The sequence below is a fragment of the Kogia breviceps genome, chromosome 5, assembly GCF_026419965.1.
Source record: "Kogia breviceps isolate mKogBre1 chromosome 5, mKogBre1 haplotype 1, whole genome shotgun sequence".
Lineage (NCBI taxonomy): Eukaryota > Metazoa > Chordata > Mammalia > Artiodactyla > Physeteridae > Kogia > Kogia breviceps.
In genome coordinates, this window is record NC_081314.1 from 102,914,931 (window position 1) to 102,930,645 (window position 15,715).

At 39.6% G+C, this 15,715-nt stretch overlaps 2 protein-coding genes across 4 annotated transcripts in view; one reads left to right on the forward strand and one right to left on the reverse strand.

Moving 5' to 3' along the window:
* The window catches only part of CMSS1 (cms1 ribosomal small subunit homolog), a 383,345-nt gene that overhangs the window by 111,569 nt on the left and 256,061 nt on the right, over positions 1–15,715 (reverse strand). The gene's annotated exons all lie outside the window — the stretch shown is intronic.
* Positions 1–15,715, forward strand: part of FILIP1L (filamin A interacting protein 1 like) — a 309,709-nt gene that overhangs the window by 44,713 nt on the left and 249,281 nt on the right. The gene's annotated exons all lie outside the window — the stretch shown is intronic.

A 15,715-nucleotide genomic window follows, 5' to 3' on the forward strand; every position in this document is an offset into this window, starting at 1 on the left:
GGGACCACATTTTGAGCACCACTGCCATATAGCGCAGAGCCCACCATTAGGCAAATGGTAGCTGGAAATTAAATGTATATTGATTAAATCGAATTCATCTTCAAAAATAATGTTTTCTTCCCCACCCCAAATCTAATATGCTGGTGGATTGCTTTTTACAGGGCATAATAATTACCTGGAGAGTCTTGTTAAAACATAAAAGTTTCTTAAAACACAGATTACAGGGCCCAACTCCGGGCTACCAGATTCAGAATCAGCAGATCTGGAGTCGGTCTGAGAACCTGCATTTTTGTTGCTGATGCAGCCAGTTCTCAGACGATACTTTGAGTAGCACTGGCGCAGCAATCCACTTCCAGCTGCCACTAAACATCACACCAAGCAGATTTCTCAACGTATATCTCAATTACATAAACTTCCATATTCTATTTTATCATTTGGGCTCATGGTTTTCAATCCTATCAGACTTACCCTAAAGCAAGATCTGTGTCTTATTTCTCCTTATATTGAACACGATGCCTATCACAGTGTTTTGCTATGAACACCCAGGTGTGTGTGTGTGTGACATACGTTGATAGATATATACTGCATACATGGGTAGCAACAGGAATACATATTTGTTTGTTTATTTAGGTTTCTTTTTGCTCAAATCTTCCCCCTACCAATCTATTTACTGCATGTAAATCTAATAACCGCTGAATTTCTTAAAAAAATTAGTTGTTTGTTATAAAGCAGAAACTAACACACCATTGTAAAGCAATTATACTCCAATAAAAACGTTTAAAAAACCCCCTAAATTTTCGTGAAGTATTTTATTGATATGCTAACTTCCACTTATCATCATTGTGGAATCAATGAGAAATTATGTGCAACTGAAAGGAGAAAAAAAAATTAGTTGTTTGGCAAAATCAGTCTTATGTGGTAGATGGCAACACAGAACTTATTAAAAGCATTCTTATGTATGAGTATCATTCGCCAACATGCCCTCAATGAATCTGAGGCTAAAGAAAACCAGCAAGTGGAAATCACAAGTTCCATTAGGATTGTAAGCATTTTCCAAGCCCTCTGCCAGAGTCTCCCCTCCTCCACTCCAGGGCCTTCTATCACCGAGAGAGCCAAGGGGTCTTTAAGTTCTCTGCATTTAATATTGGGCTGCATGTCAAAACATAAAGAATGAAAACTGGTTTGTGCCATAAATTAAGCCAATAACTTACAGCACACTTAATCCAGCATGGTGCTGGCAAACACATACACCAGTCCCACATCTGATGAGTGGCTTTAATGTTAAAAAGAAAAAAGTGTGTGTGTGTGTGTGTGTGTGTGAGTGGGGGTGGGTAGTTGAAAAGAGGCAATGGGCCTCGGGAGCAGGTGACAGACTTGGCCCTTAGATATACAGGAGATAGTCTGAGGTTTTATCTACTTCGTAAGGTAAATTGCAAAGCAGAAGCTCATATAATGTTTACTTTGGTATGTCCTTCATCTTCCCAGTCCGCTACATCCCATACATACATTCTCAGAATAAAATCCTGTAACTCTAGAAGAAAGGAGAGGCTTGGAAGGTTTAAAGCAGACTAAAACTCACTTTCAAAATCTCCATTCCAAAAAAAAAAAAAATTCTATTCTTCTGGGATCTCTGAAATCAGGATAAAACAAAACCCAAACAAACAAACAAACAAAAAACAAGGGCTCTACCACCTGCTTCTAGAAGGTCCAAAAAGTTAAGGTGTGAGAAGAGGACTAGAAGCAACTTTTCCAGCCTTTGGTGGGAGCAGTCAGTACTGGCAATGGTTATGGTCGACAGTATTGATTTGTGATTTGTGTCTTGGGGGAAACATGTGGAGAGATTTTAACATTTGATTAGGTTTCATGTCCAGACTTCAAATAACAGGACAAATCAGTTTATCTCTTCAACTGGAACCCTCTTTACAGACAGAAGAAATGAGATACTTTCAAAAATTAATTTTCCCACTGTTCCCTGAAGTCCAGAGTTTTGATGAGGTTTTATGCAGGTTTTGACTTCTTTTCTTATGACCTTGTAAACTAGAAAACAAAAAAACTAGCTAATTAAGTTTTTAAAATGAAAAGTCAAGCCCTCAAATGAAAACGATCCTTAAAATAACTTCTAAAAGACTGTCAAACTCTGGACAAGAAAGTATTCATCTCTGCACATTAGTTGCTAGTTGTTCAGGGTAGAGTAGAAGCTCAAGAGTCTTCAAAGTTGGTTTAGAAAGTTCCTTAAAAAAAAAAAACTATATATATATATGTCTGTACATATATATATATATATATATATATATATGTCTGTACATATATATATATATATATATATATATATAAATTCACCCAGAGAAAACTAAAGCCATCATTCTTTGAATTACAGTAGTAAGCTATTTGGATAATATAATAATAATACTGTAATAATAATTCTACTCATAGTAATAATACAACTCTTTGGATATACAGCAATAAGCCATTCAGATCCTTATTGGTTGACTGAAATCATTATTAAGGATGAAGCCCATTTTAAAATTTTCTGTTAAAAAAATTTTTTTTTAACTGGGAAGACAGGGAAAAAGGAGATGAAATACCAGGAGTTATTTGAGAATAACCAGAACAGAGGTGGAATCTTGGGGTAAAAAGGTTTTAGATGACCAACAAGCAGCGGGTGAGGTCGCTGGTATTTCGGCAGTAAAGAAAACACGGTACTAAATGGTAAAATAATGACAAAGAAACATTTAATATAGCCTGAAGTTCTTTTTGACTTTGGCAGCAATGCCCTCCAAATTCTATCTTCAAGATGGCTGAGAACTCCTATAACCTTAGTCTCATGACTCAAAAGGAAACATCTATTGTTATGTTTCTCTCCTGTTGAACAAACTGCCTACTGGCTCAGAGAGATTAAATGAGGTGCTCAAGGTTATAGGACTAGAACCAGGTTTCATGATGTCTAGTGTGTCCAAGCAACTGAGAATGGGGAGGCCAGTTATGACGGTAATCTGGGCTGGAGGGGATGAGGCTTGGATCAGAGTGGTGGTAGGGGGAATGCTGGAGGAACCAGGACAAAGCTACTTCAAGTGACACCTCAGCCTGGAAGAAGACTGGATTTCCTCAAGCCTAAGATACATGGCTTTTAAACTTCTTTCATAGTTTAAGAATTTTTGAGATCAAGATGCAGCTTACAGTCAATGTTAAAAGAGAGGTAGAAGAGGTGATGTAGCTGTCAATGCTCGTGCAGGTGCCAACAACACAAATGTCTAGGAAGAGATAGTAGCATTTTGAAGCTTGGAGAGGCTGGGTGACTGTGTGAGGGGCTGACTGCAACACATGCAGTGGCACAGAGGACAAGTGGGGAGTAATGGATGCTAAGACTGGAAAGGTATTAAATCTGTGTTAAAAGAAGACAGAATTACCACAGATAGTGGACAGTTCCAGATCTCTAAGTACTATTAGGGAGGCAACATAGATGGCTAAAGGGAAGTAAAGTAGAAAGAGTAAGAATAAGTAAAATAAGGGCCTCAGAAAATTAACACCATGTGTGATCAGGTCTGGAATAACCAAGAACTGCCTACATCAACCAAACATTTAGATTCTAATCTCTAAGCAAAATGGTGTAGGGTCCTGAACCAGCTAAGAAGATGTTCAAAAGTCCACAAGCTTGGTCTCACCTGAGACTAACCAACTCCGAGTGTCTGAGGTGAGGCCCGGGGAACTGTTCAGTGATGTACGGGGAGAGCCTGTTATCTCACAAACACACTGTGTACTTAGGGACAACTAAGTTTTGGTACTTTAGGTTTACCTGCAAGGCTGCTATATATTTTAATATCTAAAAATGTGTGCCCCCCCCCCTTTTACAACTGCACCTTTCTGCTTTCTGTATACACATCTATTAGTCACTCAAGTAAGAAAATTTTGCTAGTAAATGTTACGGCAAAGAGTGTAGTTTCCGACCGTGGCTATTGCTGAGCTACTCCTGATCAACTCACGACTTCATGAGAATGTAGTTCTGCACCCTCCCATACCTATTTTAGAGCCACTCAGGCCTTGCTTATTACATAGATCTGTATGGCTCAAAGAGATGTCCTATTTCTCTTTTAAACCTTTTTTTTTTTTTTCCCTCAGCGAGAGGTGGTGGCTAGAGGTTTTTTTTTTCCCCTTTTTTTCCTTGATGGAGGTGCCATTCTAATTTGGCCTGATTTCATTTTCTTGTTCTGGTTTAGGCCGTTGGCACAGTTTAAAGCTACCCTGCTAGAGGGAGGCTTCTTCTCTTAGAAGTGCATTAGGTGGAAGGTCTGGGGATGTGTTGCAGAGAGATGGAAGAGGAAGTGGAGTGGAAGATGGAAAAGCACTACAGCAGGAGTCTGCTGATCGTTTCTTCTTGCATGCTGCTCTATCCCTTTACTCACCAACATCTTTCATTTTCTAAAACAGCAGATCAACAAATCCTCGGTGGCTCCCTATGACATAGAAAGTAAAGTCCAATCTCTTCAGCCTGACGTTGGAGGCCTTCCACCACACGGCCTCAGTGGGTCTCCCAAATTCCTCACACACATCCTCCAGTTACCTCACATCCCCTCACATGCCTGGCATAGCTGAGGCCACAGCACTTGGAGACCATCTTCCTCCCATCTCCTTAGTCCTCTCCTTTCTCTGAACTCCTCTAGCAGGAACTGTCTGTGTCACTCATTAGGGCTCTTAGTCATACTGGCCGCATTTAAATTAATGATTTCATACATGTATGATTTACCTCACTAACCAGACCAGAACTCCCCAAATTGGAGCCCCATGGGTTGAATTCAGCCCACATACATGTTTTGCTTGGCGCACACAATGTTTTTAAAGAATTTGAATTAGTTGCCAGCATTTTAAAAAAATCGGGAGATGGCACATAATAAAAATCTGGATTTCTGACTTCTCCTGACAAGCTGGAGGCTCTGACAATTCTGGGCCAGCATTCCAGGATGGTTCCAATCAGCTGGAGCTGTGTAATGATGATCCCTTCAGAGTGATGTATCCTTTCCACTTCGGCAGAGCCCCAGTCACCCCTCTGTCCTGCTCCTGGCCCCTTCCTGTTCTCACAGACCTTCCTGTCTCCTGCAGTCTTTTAAACTTGCAACCTCTGAACTTCACCCTATGTCCTTGGAGGGTATGGTCTTTGTCTTCATCTCCTCACCTCCTCCGTGCGTAGCACACTGCTATTTACATAACAGGTGCTGAAAAAATACTTCCTGAATGGAAGCAAGAAAGGCCAGAATCGAAGAAGCAGATGAAAGTGATGGATCAGGGAGATGAGGATTAAAGGAGGCCAAGGGTAAGGACAAATGATGAAGTGTTTTCCAGTGCCTCAAAAAGGATATGAAATGAAAGACCTTGTTCCTTTATGGCTTCAAATGGCAGTGATTTATAAAGCTCTTTTAGAAAATTAAAAGAGGTATTTCGCTTTCAAAATGATAATTTCCCAGAAGCGGGACAAGAGAAACGACGTAGGTTATCTAATGACGCTCTTCAACTCTGAGTATACGTTACTGTTGTCAATAGTGAAGTGAGTCAGTCTGTCCTTTTTTAAAGAAAAACCACAAAACTTTAAGGCTTACTTTGTACTGCTGACTAGGTAAAAGAGAAATTACCCTAAAGGCTGCCTTCATTTCACATCTATCTATAAAATCTCAAAAGAAATGCACCGTAAGAGATGCATGTTACCAAGGATGTTTTCCTGAACTTGCACCAAATCCCTTCTGGGTGTCATCTAGGCTGCCCCTTTCCACTCAAATTCAGAAGGTTAGGAAGAGCAGGGTTCCAGAATATTAAACACATGATTCAATGACTGAACTTTAAGTTAAACTTCACAAATGAAACTGTGGCTCCAGAGAAGTCAGGCCTTAACTCACAGTTCTAACACTGGAGGTTTTACAGAACCTCCCCCTTCTACCAAAAAGCCTCTGAATTTTATTGCCGAGGGAAAGGAGGGAAAAACTGGTCTTACTGATCTGTTGATACCTCTGGGTTTGAGGGTATGAAGTGAATTGAGTTGGTGCTAAGGTGCTGGGGAATTCAGAGAAGAGGTGGAGAGACTTCAACTTGTCCACTATGGAAGTCTGTGTTTGAACTAGAAGTTTGAGGAACTAGAGCTGAGCAAAGCTTTAGATTTGGGATGTGAGTATCTCAAGCTGCTGGGACAGAGAGGAGGTCACTAATGGGAAATTTGTAGAGGCATCCAAGAACAGACATCTGCCTCACTTACCTATTTGTCAAGTTTTTTCTGTCTGCCTGCAGAGTTGACCTCATTTTTGATTTCAAGAAATTATAACTTAAAATCCATACCCACTTATAAGCACCAAATTATGGAATGTTTCATTCAGTAGGTAGCGGCTTAGCACGGTTCCTAAAATCCCAAACTGCTCAGTGTCCTGTGCAGTATCCTGAGACACAGTAGCATGTGGTAGGTAATAGCATGGGTTCTGGGGTCAGACAAGACTTAGGCTGGAGTCCCTAACTCTGCCAGTCAGTGGATCTAGAGCCCTAGGAAAGTCAGAGAACTTTTTCCAGCCACAGTTTTCTCACCCTTGAAAGGAGAATAAAAATGGTACAATTGCATGGGATTATTTTGAGATGTGAGTGAAAGAGTGCATGCAGACTACTTAGTACAGCACCCTGCAGGGAGTCAGCCCCCAATAACAAGTTATTTTCATCAGGGTCTCTCACAGTGTAGGGAAATTGAGATGGTCAGTTGGGTGACAGGTCATCAGGATCTTCGAGGAGTTCATAAATCGACTTGGCATTGTGCTCACAGTTCGTGATTCTAAACAAGGTTGAGGTCAGTAACTCCCGTCAGAAGAACTGGGGCTCTGAATGATTTTTCCAGCAGGAGAGATATTATGCTGAGCCAGCCCTACTCACACCTCTGCCCTCTGTGATTAAATAAATGCATTTCTGAACCAGCCGGGCAAGCGAAGGCTGCTCTGCATGAAGCCTACTGTCCCATATGGGGCCTGATCCCATAGCCTTGAATTTAAACGAATTGAGCTAACTGGTAACAGATAACCAAAGGCATGCTCCCTACTTGCAGGAGGCCAGCAGACTTTTACGGGGACACATCACGAAAACTTTAATAAGATGCAGAACACAAAATGCATTTCAGTAATACCCAAGAACATGTAATGTTTCAGAGTTTGGAAAAACCACAGCCACTCTGTCCATTCCAATTTATAAGCAGATTCTATAGCCTGAGAGGTCTGGGCTTTTATTGGCCTTTTTCCCTGATGATGTAATGAGTATCTGAAACTGACAAACCTAAAGCTGGAAGAGAAGCTCAGAACTAGAGATCACGTCATCTTTCCTTAAAGTAACATCTAACTTCCTGCTTGCTTTCCTGTAGAAAGACTGGATACTTGAGGAACATAGAATCACAGAATATTAGAAATAGAAGAGTCTTCAGTGTTTATCTAGTCCACTGGAGGAGCAAGGAAACCATGTGATACACAAAGATTATACAGCTAAATGTTGGCTCTGCCAGTACCAGAGTTTCCCTGACTCCAGGTCCAGAACTTTCCATTAAAGTTGCCACCCTGAGCCATCCAACCATCAGTTCGTCTCACAAAGTTATCCTGAAATTGGGGGACAAACCACTTGTTTATTTTTTTAATGGCCTAGTTGTATGGATGTCCAAAGCAAGGAGACAAAACAAATAGCTATAAGCAAAGCTATTTCTTTATAGCTGCCTATAAACTCAACATTAGCTGTGTTAATTATACTATGACACACTTGTTAATCTCTAGCATATAAACCAGCAAGTGCTAGAAGCACTTCTCACCTAGATGCTAAAATGTTAGAATGATATCTCTATTTAGCTCAAATAGAATATACTATGAACTTGCCTTATCTTTGCATCACCAGCTAGTAAGCATTCAGTAACTGCAATTTATTTATTTTAATATTGAGTTACTTTTGTTAAAGAGGGACATTTCTAGGTTATTAAACAAAAGTTCCTAAAAAGCCTTTCATAAAAATTTAAAGAGTAGATGTGAGGTCTAGAAAATTTAATAATATTTATGGAATCGTCAGTCGGTGATTCATCAGTTCATCAGCTAGAAATGTTGTGAGGAAATCCCAGAACTGAGATTCACTACAGTAACCAGAGTTACTCTTGCCACACTCTCAAGCCAGTAATAATTCTTGGTACCCTAACATTTTTCTATTTAAAATGCACCTAAATAGATTTCCTCTCTATTCCCTGCCTTTTTATCTTTAAGCCCCAGCTTAAGATGTTGGTCCACCGTAGTTGACATTCATGGCCTACCATTCACCTGGTACCTACATACTACCTTGGGCAAGTATGAATCTTCTCATATTTGTGCCTTATATCCACAACCAGATCAGTCAGGATCTCCTTCCTTGAAAACTGTCTTAGTTCAGGCTGCTGTGACAGAATACCATAGACTGAGTGGCTTATAAACAACAGAAGTTTATTTCTCACAGTTCTGAAGGCTGGAAGTCCAAGATCAGGGTGTCAGCATGGTCAAGTCCTGGTGAGGGTTCTCATCTGGATTGTAGATTGCCGACTTCATATCCTCCCACAGTGAAGAGCACAGAGAGGAAGCAATCTCTCTCATGATTCTTATAAGGGTACTAATTTCATTCATGAGGATGCTGCCCTCATAACCTCATCTAATCCTAATTACCTCCCAAAGTTCCTACCTCCTAATACCATCACATTGCAGGGAAGGAGTAGGGGTTCAACATACAAATTTGGGGTGGGGGAGCACACAATTCAGTCTATAATAAAGGTCTAAGACCAAGCTAGGGCTCTGCACATATGGGTTGTCCATGATACAATCTATCCTATCAGAAAAATGAGGGCTCTGTACAGGTAATCTTTAGACTCCTTAGGGGTAGTCATGAAAAACCTAATATAATGTTGCAGAAGGGTAAAATAATTTAACATAAAACAAGTGAGAATGTATACAATATTGAGAACATTCTGAAATGTTAAGCCTAGAATTTTCTTGAGTTACATAATTCTTTTTTCTACATTTTTGGGATAATCACAAAAATTATCCTTCTCTCAAGAGTAAGGACTAAAGAAGTGGGAAAGAAAGATTATTACAATGTAAAACAGATTAAAATTAAAGTGAAATTAAAGTGAAAACAAACATATCAAAATTCTAGCAGTGGTTATTTCTAGGTGCTACAGTTATGGGTAATTTTGATTTTTTTCTTTGCATCTTTGTGTATTTTCCACATTCTCTACAATAAAGATGTGACTCTGATAAGCAGAAAGAAACTCCAAGAAGCTTTAAAATAAAGGTAAAGATGAGGTCAAATATTTCCAAATATTTGAGGGGAGACATATCAGGGTGTTTCTAGCATCAGTTGGTGATTGCCATAACATCATATTATATCCTGTGAATTCCCAAGAAGGGCATATGGTCACACAAATCATATAATAAATATAATTTTCCATGGGCTGAATGGATTGATTATGCCAATGGTGCTGGGGATAATGAATAACTAGGAAAATGTTTTAGTGTTATTGATAATTTTGGGGAATGTGAGAGAGGCATTGTTCAGGATCCCAAGGTTGGTGCTTGAGGTAATAGGCCTCTACTGAAAGGCTGTGAGTACAAGAAGAAACTGATGACAACAGGACAGGGAGAACCAGGAGACTCTAAACCCAGGATAGGGGCTGCCAAGACATGTTCTACAGGGCAAGATGAGTGTCTACAGGGAAGACACTGGTAAGAGTCTGAGATAAGAGACTTCCAGAAAGAGAGTTCTAACCTAAACTCAAAATACTGTAGTACAAGGGGTAAAGGATGAAGCATGGAAGCAGCAAGGATGAGTAAGAAGGGCCAAAAGAGGCTCCACAGGCTAGGAAAGGGCATTCAGAAGTTTCTAGAAGGGCCTGGGCTGTGCTTAATGAAGTCCAAGCTTAAGAGAGAAATATGAGGCTGAATTTGAAATTAACTCCCACTCGTGAAAATTTCAGTTCTAGCATATGAATTCAACTGTAACACCAGAGATGGTGAGAAAAAAAGGGTGGGAAGGCTATGGAGTCCAGAGGCACTGTGATTAAAGGTGTACATCTCACCCCCGAGCTTGAAGGATATTGGTGGAAATCTGCCAAAAGACAGTGCAAAACAGAGGGAAAGGAAACCAATGATCTGCCCTCCTTCGCCCCAGTGTGCTCAATGTAGTTTCTTTGAACCACATTTGGTAAAAAATTAAGGTTGAATTCCTAAGGCTTGGGCCAGGGCTGACAGCTCAAATGCCAACATGGGCCAGACAGGTAACATAAACAAATGAAGTGGTCCAGTCCAGAGAGGTCCACAGTGTAGGCAAGAGCCCATCATGCTCTGTCTGAAGGGACAGCTGCAGAAATGTGGGCCTAGGGTTGCCAAATCTTCTGAGTTTTCAAGAAAAGCCAGATATCTGGATTTCTCTGTGAAATCTATTGCTAGTAACTAATAAATTTCTTTTAAAAACCATTAAGTAGATCAAAGAAAACATATATGGGGAGGAATGTGGTGCCTGGGCTAGTTTGTGATCTTTTCTCTGGACCGCTTCTTCAGTACAATTGCAACTTCAGTTAAGGAATGGATTTAAACATGACATGCTATCTTGAAGGCATGCAAATATCTGATCTTTGGCCAGTCCTGAGAATACTAGGGACACTCGAGTGGCAAAAGAAACGTGTATAATGGAACTCTTCACAGCTAATACCTTGGGGAGAATATTACACAAGTTTAAGTAAGCCTAATGTCCAGATGTACAAAGAACAACATATAGAATTTGGGAAGAAGTTAAGTGTGCGCCAGAGTCAATGCCTGAAAACACTTGTATGCAATTTACTTTGATTCTAGTAGGAAGTTGCATTTGAATACTGCAGAACAAAATCTGGTCCTGAGGAGCAATTTTATAAAATAATACAGACTCAGCATGAGCTACAGCAGTGACCAGAGAATTGATTAGTTAGGGTTTCTGTGACTTTGGATACATTTCCAGGTAAGAGAGATATTATAGTGAAAACAAATATCCACGTCCCAAGTGGATGGAAAGCTCAAGATTGCTTTGTTTCAGATTAGAAAAATAAAAGTGCTTAAATGTAGACCCCTAAATGTTCAGGGGAGTGAGAGAATTTAACAGGATTCTTACTATCTGTACCAGGTTGATTAGTGTGTCTCCCCTTCTCCCTCCATTCGTGTTCACTGAGAACCTGTGAATATGACTTTATTTGGAAATATGGTTTTTGCAGATGTAAACAAGATGAGGTCATACTGGATGAGGGTGGGCCCTAATCCAATGATTGGTGTCCTTATAAGAAGAGGGAATTTGGACACAGACACACATTGAGGGAAGACCACCATGTGAAGACAGAAGCAGATTTTGGAGTTACCACTACCACCAGCCAAAGAATGCTAAGAACTACTGGCATCCACCAGATGCTATAAGAGTCAAGGAAGGATTGTTCCCTAGAGCCTTTGGAGGAAGAGGCAAGGCCCTGCTGGCACCGTGATTTCAGCCTTCTAGCCTCCAGAACTGTGAGAGAATAAATTTCTGTTGTTATAAACCACCCAGTTTGTGATAATTTGTTACCGCAGCCCTAGAAAACTGTTTTTTTTTTCAAGCCACTTCTGGAATGGAAGACTTGCTGTGGTGAATTATACAATGACTTACAATTATGCCCCAAATTGGAGCAATATGTAGGGTATAAGAGATAAAGGCACAGGAAGCATTCTGTCAACAGAGCATGAAAACCCTTGTTTTGGAGAGAATGGAAATAAAAAATAATGACCACTAACCAAATGGAGAGCAAGAGAACTTCCAATTCCAGTGGTGTTATACATAGCATTTATCCCAGAGTTGAACTAAATTTAATTTCATTTAGGGGAAATTATACATTACAGATTTTAAAAATTCCAGTCATCTTTTCCTTGCCCAACTTAGTTTCCTTTCTGTGAAATAAAACCAAGCTCTAGAAAATAACTACAAGACACTTTAGGTTCTTCATATATCTAAAGAACAAGATTAAAAATTAAGTTATTTATAACTTTGTCCCACTCCATATGCAGAAAGTTTTCCTAATATACACTTACATGATTGTTGGGGGGTGGTGCCTTTCATTTTTGCCTTTGTAAAAATTTAAAATATAGTTATTTAAAAATTTGGTTATAGAAATAACCTTCTTGGTTATAGCACTGATTTATCCACGGGTTCTCAGTGTTAATACTTTTTCTTTGGTTTTATGTCTTCATGTCTTAGACCTCTTTTCTCATACCAGCCTGTAATTGCTAGTCTAAGCCTAGAGAAAGGAAGGAGAGGCTTCATCTGTCTCACTTAGAGGTTCAATTAATAAAGCCACAATAACAAAAACGATGCCGTACCGTAAGGCCTATCGTCCAGCTGGATGCACAGTTTTAAATGGATACATACACACATTCACATATCACCCCCAACTATCATTACCACCACCACCCAGACCTTGGACCAAAAGTCTCTCCTACAATTTTGGTACATATAAATGAATTTCTTTTAAAAGTGCTGTTCATTAGGAAGGGTACTGCTCTGTATCAGTTTTGGATGATTTCTAGACTATAGATGTCTGCTCATGCAAAACTCCAGTGGAGTACATTACTACAGCACACGTGTGCCATACTCAGTTATATACCAAGAAAGTTTAAACACATCTGCTCAATACAAGTATATATCATATGGTCCTGGTCAGCTCTGTGGGAGCTGAACTCTCAGACCACAAGTTATGCCCATTGGTAGCCTAAATAACACGACAGATAACACATATATCATGATAGCATTATAGATCATTTAAGGGTGTACACGTAAACTGCATGTGCTTCCTGTGTGATGTATTTTGTATTTATTATATATTTATAATATATATTCATGCATACATACATAAAATATTTTATATTTCACATTATGAAAATGTCATTAAGCAAAATTTATATTTATAAATACATGATATATAAAATGTTAAATTATAATTTTTTTTTTTTTTTTTTTTTTGCGGTACGTGGGCCTCTCACTGTTGCCGCCTCTCTCGTTGCGGAGCGCAGGCTCCGGACGCGCAGGCTCAGTGGCCATGGCTCACAGGCCCAGCTGTTCCGCGGTATGTGGGATCTCCCTGGACCGGGGCACGAACCCGTGTCCCCTGCATCGGCAGGCGGACTCTCAACCACTGCGCCACCAGGGAAGCCCAAATTATACATTTTTAATATAGAAAATGTATAATAAAATTATTTTTATTAGTCAATTTTGAAATAAAATTATTTACTACTCTTGTTTTAAAAGATTCTAGATTAGTCTAATTGCATAGCATACACTGAGGTACAAAAATGAGCTTAAAAATTTTTTAAAAAATTCATTATATATATATATATATACATATTTTTTTTTTTTTTTTAAATTTTTTGTGGTACGTGGGCCTCTCACTGTTGTGGCCTCTCCCGTTGCAGAGCACAGGCTCCGGACGCGCAGGCTCAGCGGCCATGGCTCACGGGCCCAGCCGCTCCACGGCATGTGGGATCTTCCCGGACCGGGGCATGAACCCGTGTCCCCTGCATCAGCAGGCGGACTCTCAACCACTGCGCCACCAGGGAAGCCCTAAATTCATTATATTTTTTTAAAATTAATTTTTATAGGAGTATGGTTGCTTTATAATGTTGCCTTAGTTTCTGCTATACAGCAAAATGAATCAGCTATACATATATATATATATATATATATATATATATATATATATACACATATATATCCCCTCCCTTTTGGACCTCCTTCCCATTCAGGTTACTGCAGTGCATTGAGTAGAGTTCCCTGTGCTATACAGTATGCTCTCATTAGTTATCTATTTTATACATTGTATCAATAGTGTATATATGTCAATTCCAACCTCCCAATTCCTCCCACCCCACCTCTTTCTCCTTGGTATCCATATATTTGTTCTCTATGTCTGTGTCTCTATCTCTGCTTTGCAAATAGGACCATGTATACCAAAAACGAGGTTTTAAAAAAAGATTCTGGATTATTCTAATTGCACAGCATATACTGAGGTACAAAAATGAGCTTTAAAAAACTGCAACAAAACAGAAGGTGGGAAAAAAAATACTGGGGCTGACAGAGAACGATTATCCATTCAAATTTCTGATTTGTGGAAAGGGTTTCATTGGTCTCAACAACTATTTTGATAATATGTAGATACGTGACAATTTAAAATTAAATTTACATTAATAAAATATCCCTTATATGTGTTCTCTATATTGAGGGTAGGCATAAGATTGTTTTCAAGAAAGGATCTTGCTGCCTAAAACATTTGAAAACACAGAGTATTGTGGAGGGCATTCCAGGGCTGACTTTGGACCAAATTCTGACTTCTGAACACTTTCATCCACAAGGAACCACCTCTATGCTCCAAGAAACGAATCTCACAGAGGCATTTTCCTGGGTCACAGGTGATAATTTAACAAGACCTGGGTGGGGATAGGTTTACAGAGACTTCTCTAAAAAAAAAGAAAATCATGAAAACGTGCCTGATCTAATTTGGATTTATCCAGGAACAAATAAACATTCCACTTTAGCATTAAAACATGGTTAAAATGAGTTTTAAGAGATTTCACATTTTCATACAGAGCATTTCACACAAATCTAATAAAGATAAGACTTTCTCTGAAATTGCCCAAGCTCTCTGTCACTATAAGCTCTTAATACATTAGAAGGTGCTCAAGAAATGTTGGTAAATGAGTGAACAGTTAAAAACCATTTGCTCCTGAACACTGCCCTATGATGCCCTTAATAAATTTATTCCACAGTATGAGTCTGGGTGATTAAAATAGCATGCTCTTTTTCACTTAGGCCAATAGGAAGCTTAGACCTAAATTTGTGATTTACTTCTAACAACCATAAAGGACCCGAAACTATGTATTTCGGTTTCCCACTCTTATCTCTGGCTTTATATTCCAATTACTCCAATTCCCTCATCTAATTATTTTATTCTTCTGTATCTCATGTGCTTTGGAAGTGAGGTAAAAATAGACTAATAAATAAAAAGGAGAATCTTTCTTAAAACAGTAACACCTTACTAACCTCTCCTATAACACTGGGTGATTTTTTAAAAAGCTCTCCCCAGGGCTTCCCTGGTGGCGCAGTGGTTGAGAGTCTGCCTGCTGATGCAGGGGACACGGGTTCGTGCCCAGGTCCGGGAAGATCCCACATGCCGCGCAGCGGCTGGTTCCGTGAGCCATGGCCACTGAGCCTGCGCGTCCGGAGCCTGTGCTCCGCAATGGGAGAGGACACAACAGTGAGAGGCCCGCGTACCGCAAAAAAAAAAAAAAAAGCTCTCCCCAAATTAACCCTTCTATCTTTGGTAAATTCTGGAAAACCCTAGGGTTTCATGGGAAAGTTAGAAAAGCAATGGTCTAACCTCTGATTTTGTTGGGTTTGCTTGTTCCTCAAAAGGGGGGTTATTCCTCTGAGGTAGTACTAAATGAAACAAGAGATTGGTCTGTTTGCTACTGTGGCTTATACTTGCCACTTTTCTACAGTGCAGAGAAGCTACATGTTACCAAAGGCTTAACCTTAAATACTAGGGTGAGAAGGTAAAAGAAACAAAAGAGGAAAGAGAACTGTCTGTGTCAGAGGCAAATTTCAATTTTTCAGAGGCAAAGTTTCTTCCCACTGGATTTAGACATCAACTTTATTTTGGCCTAACAAA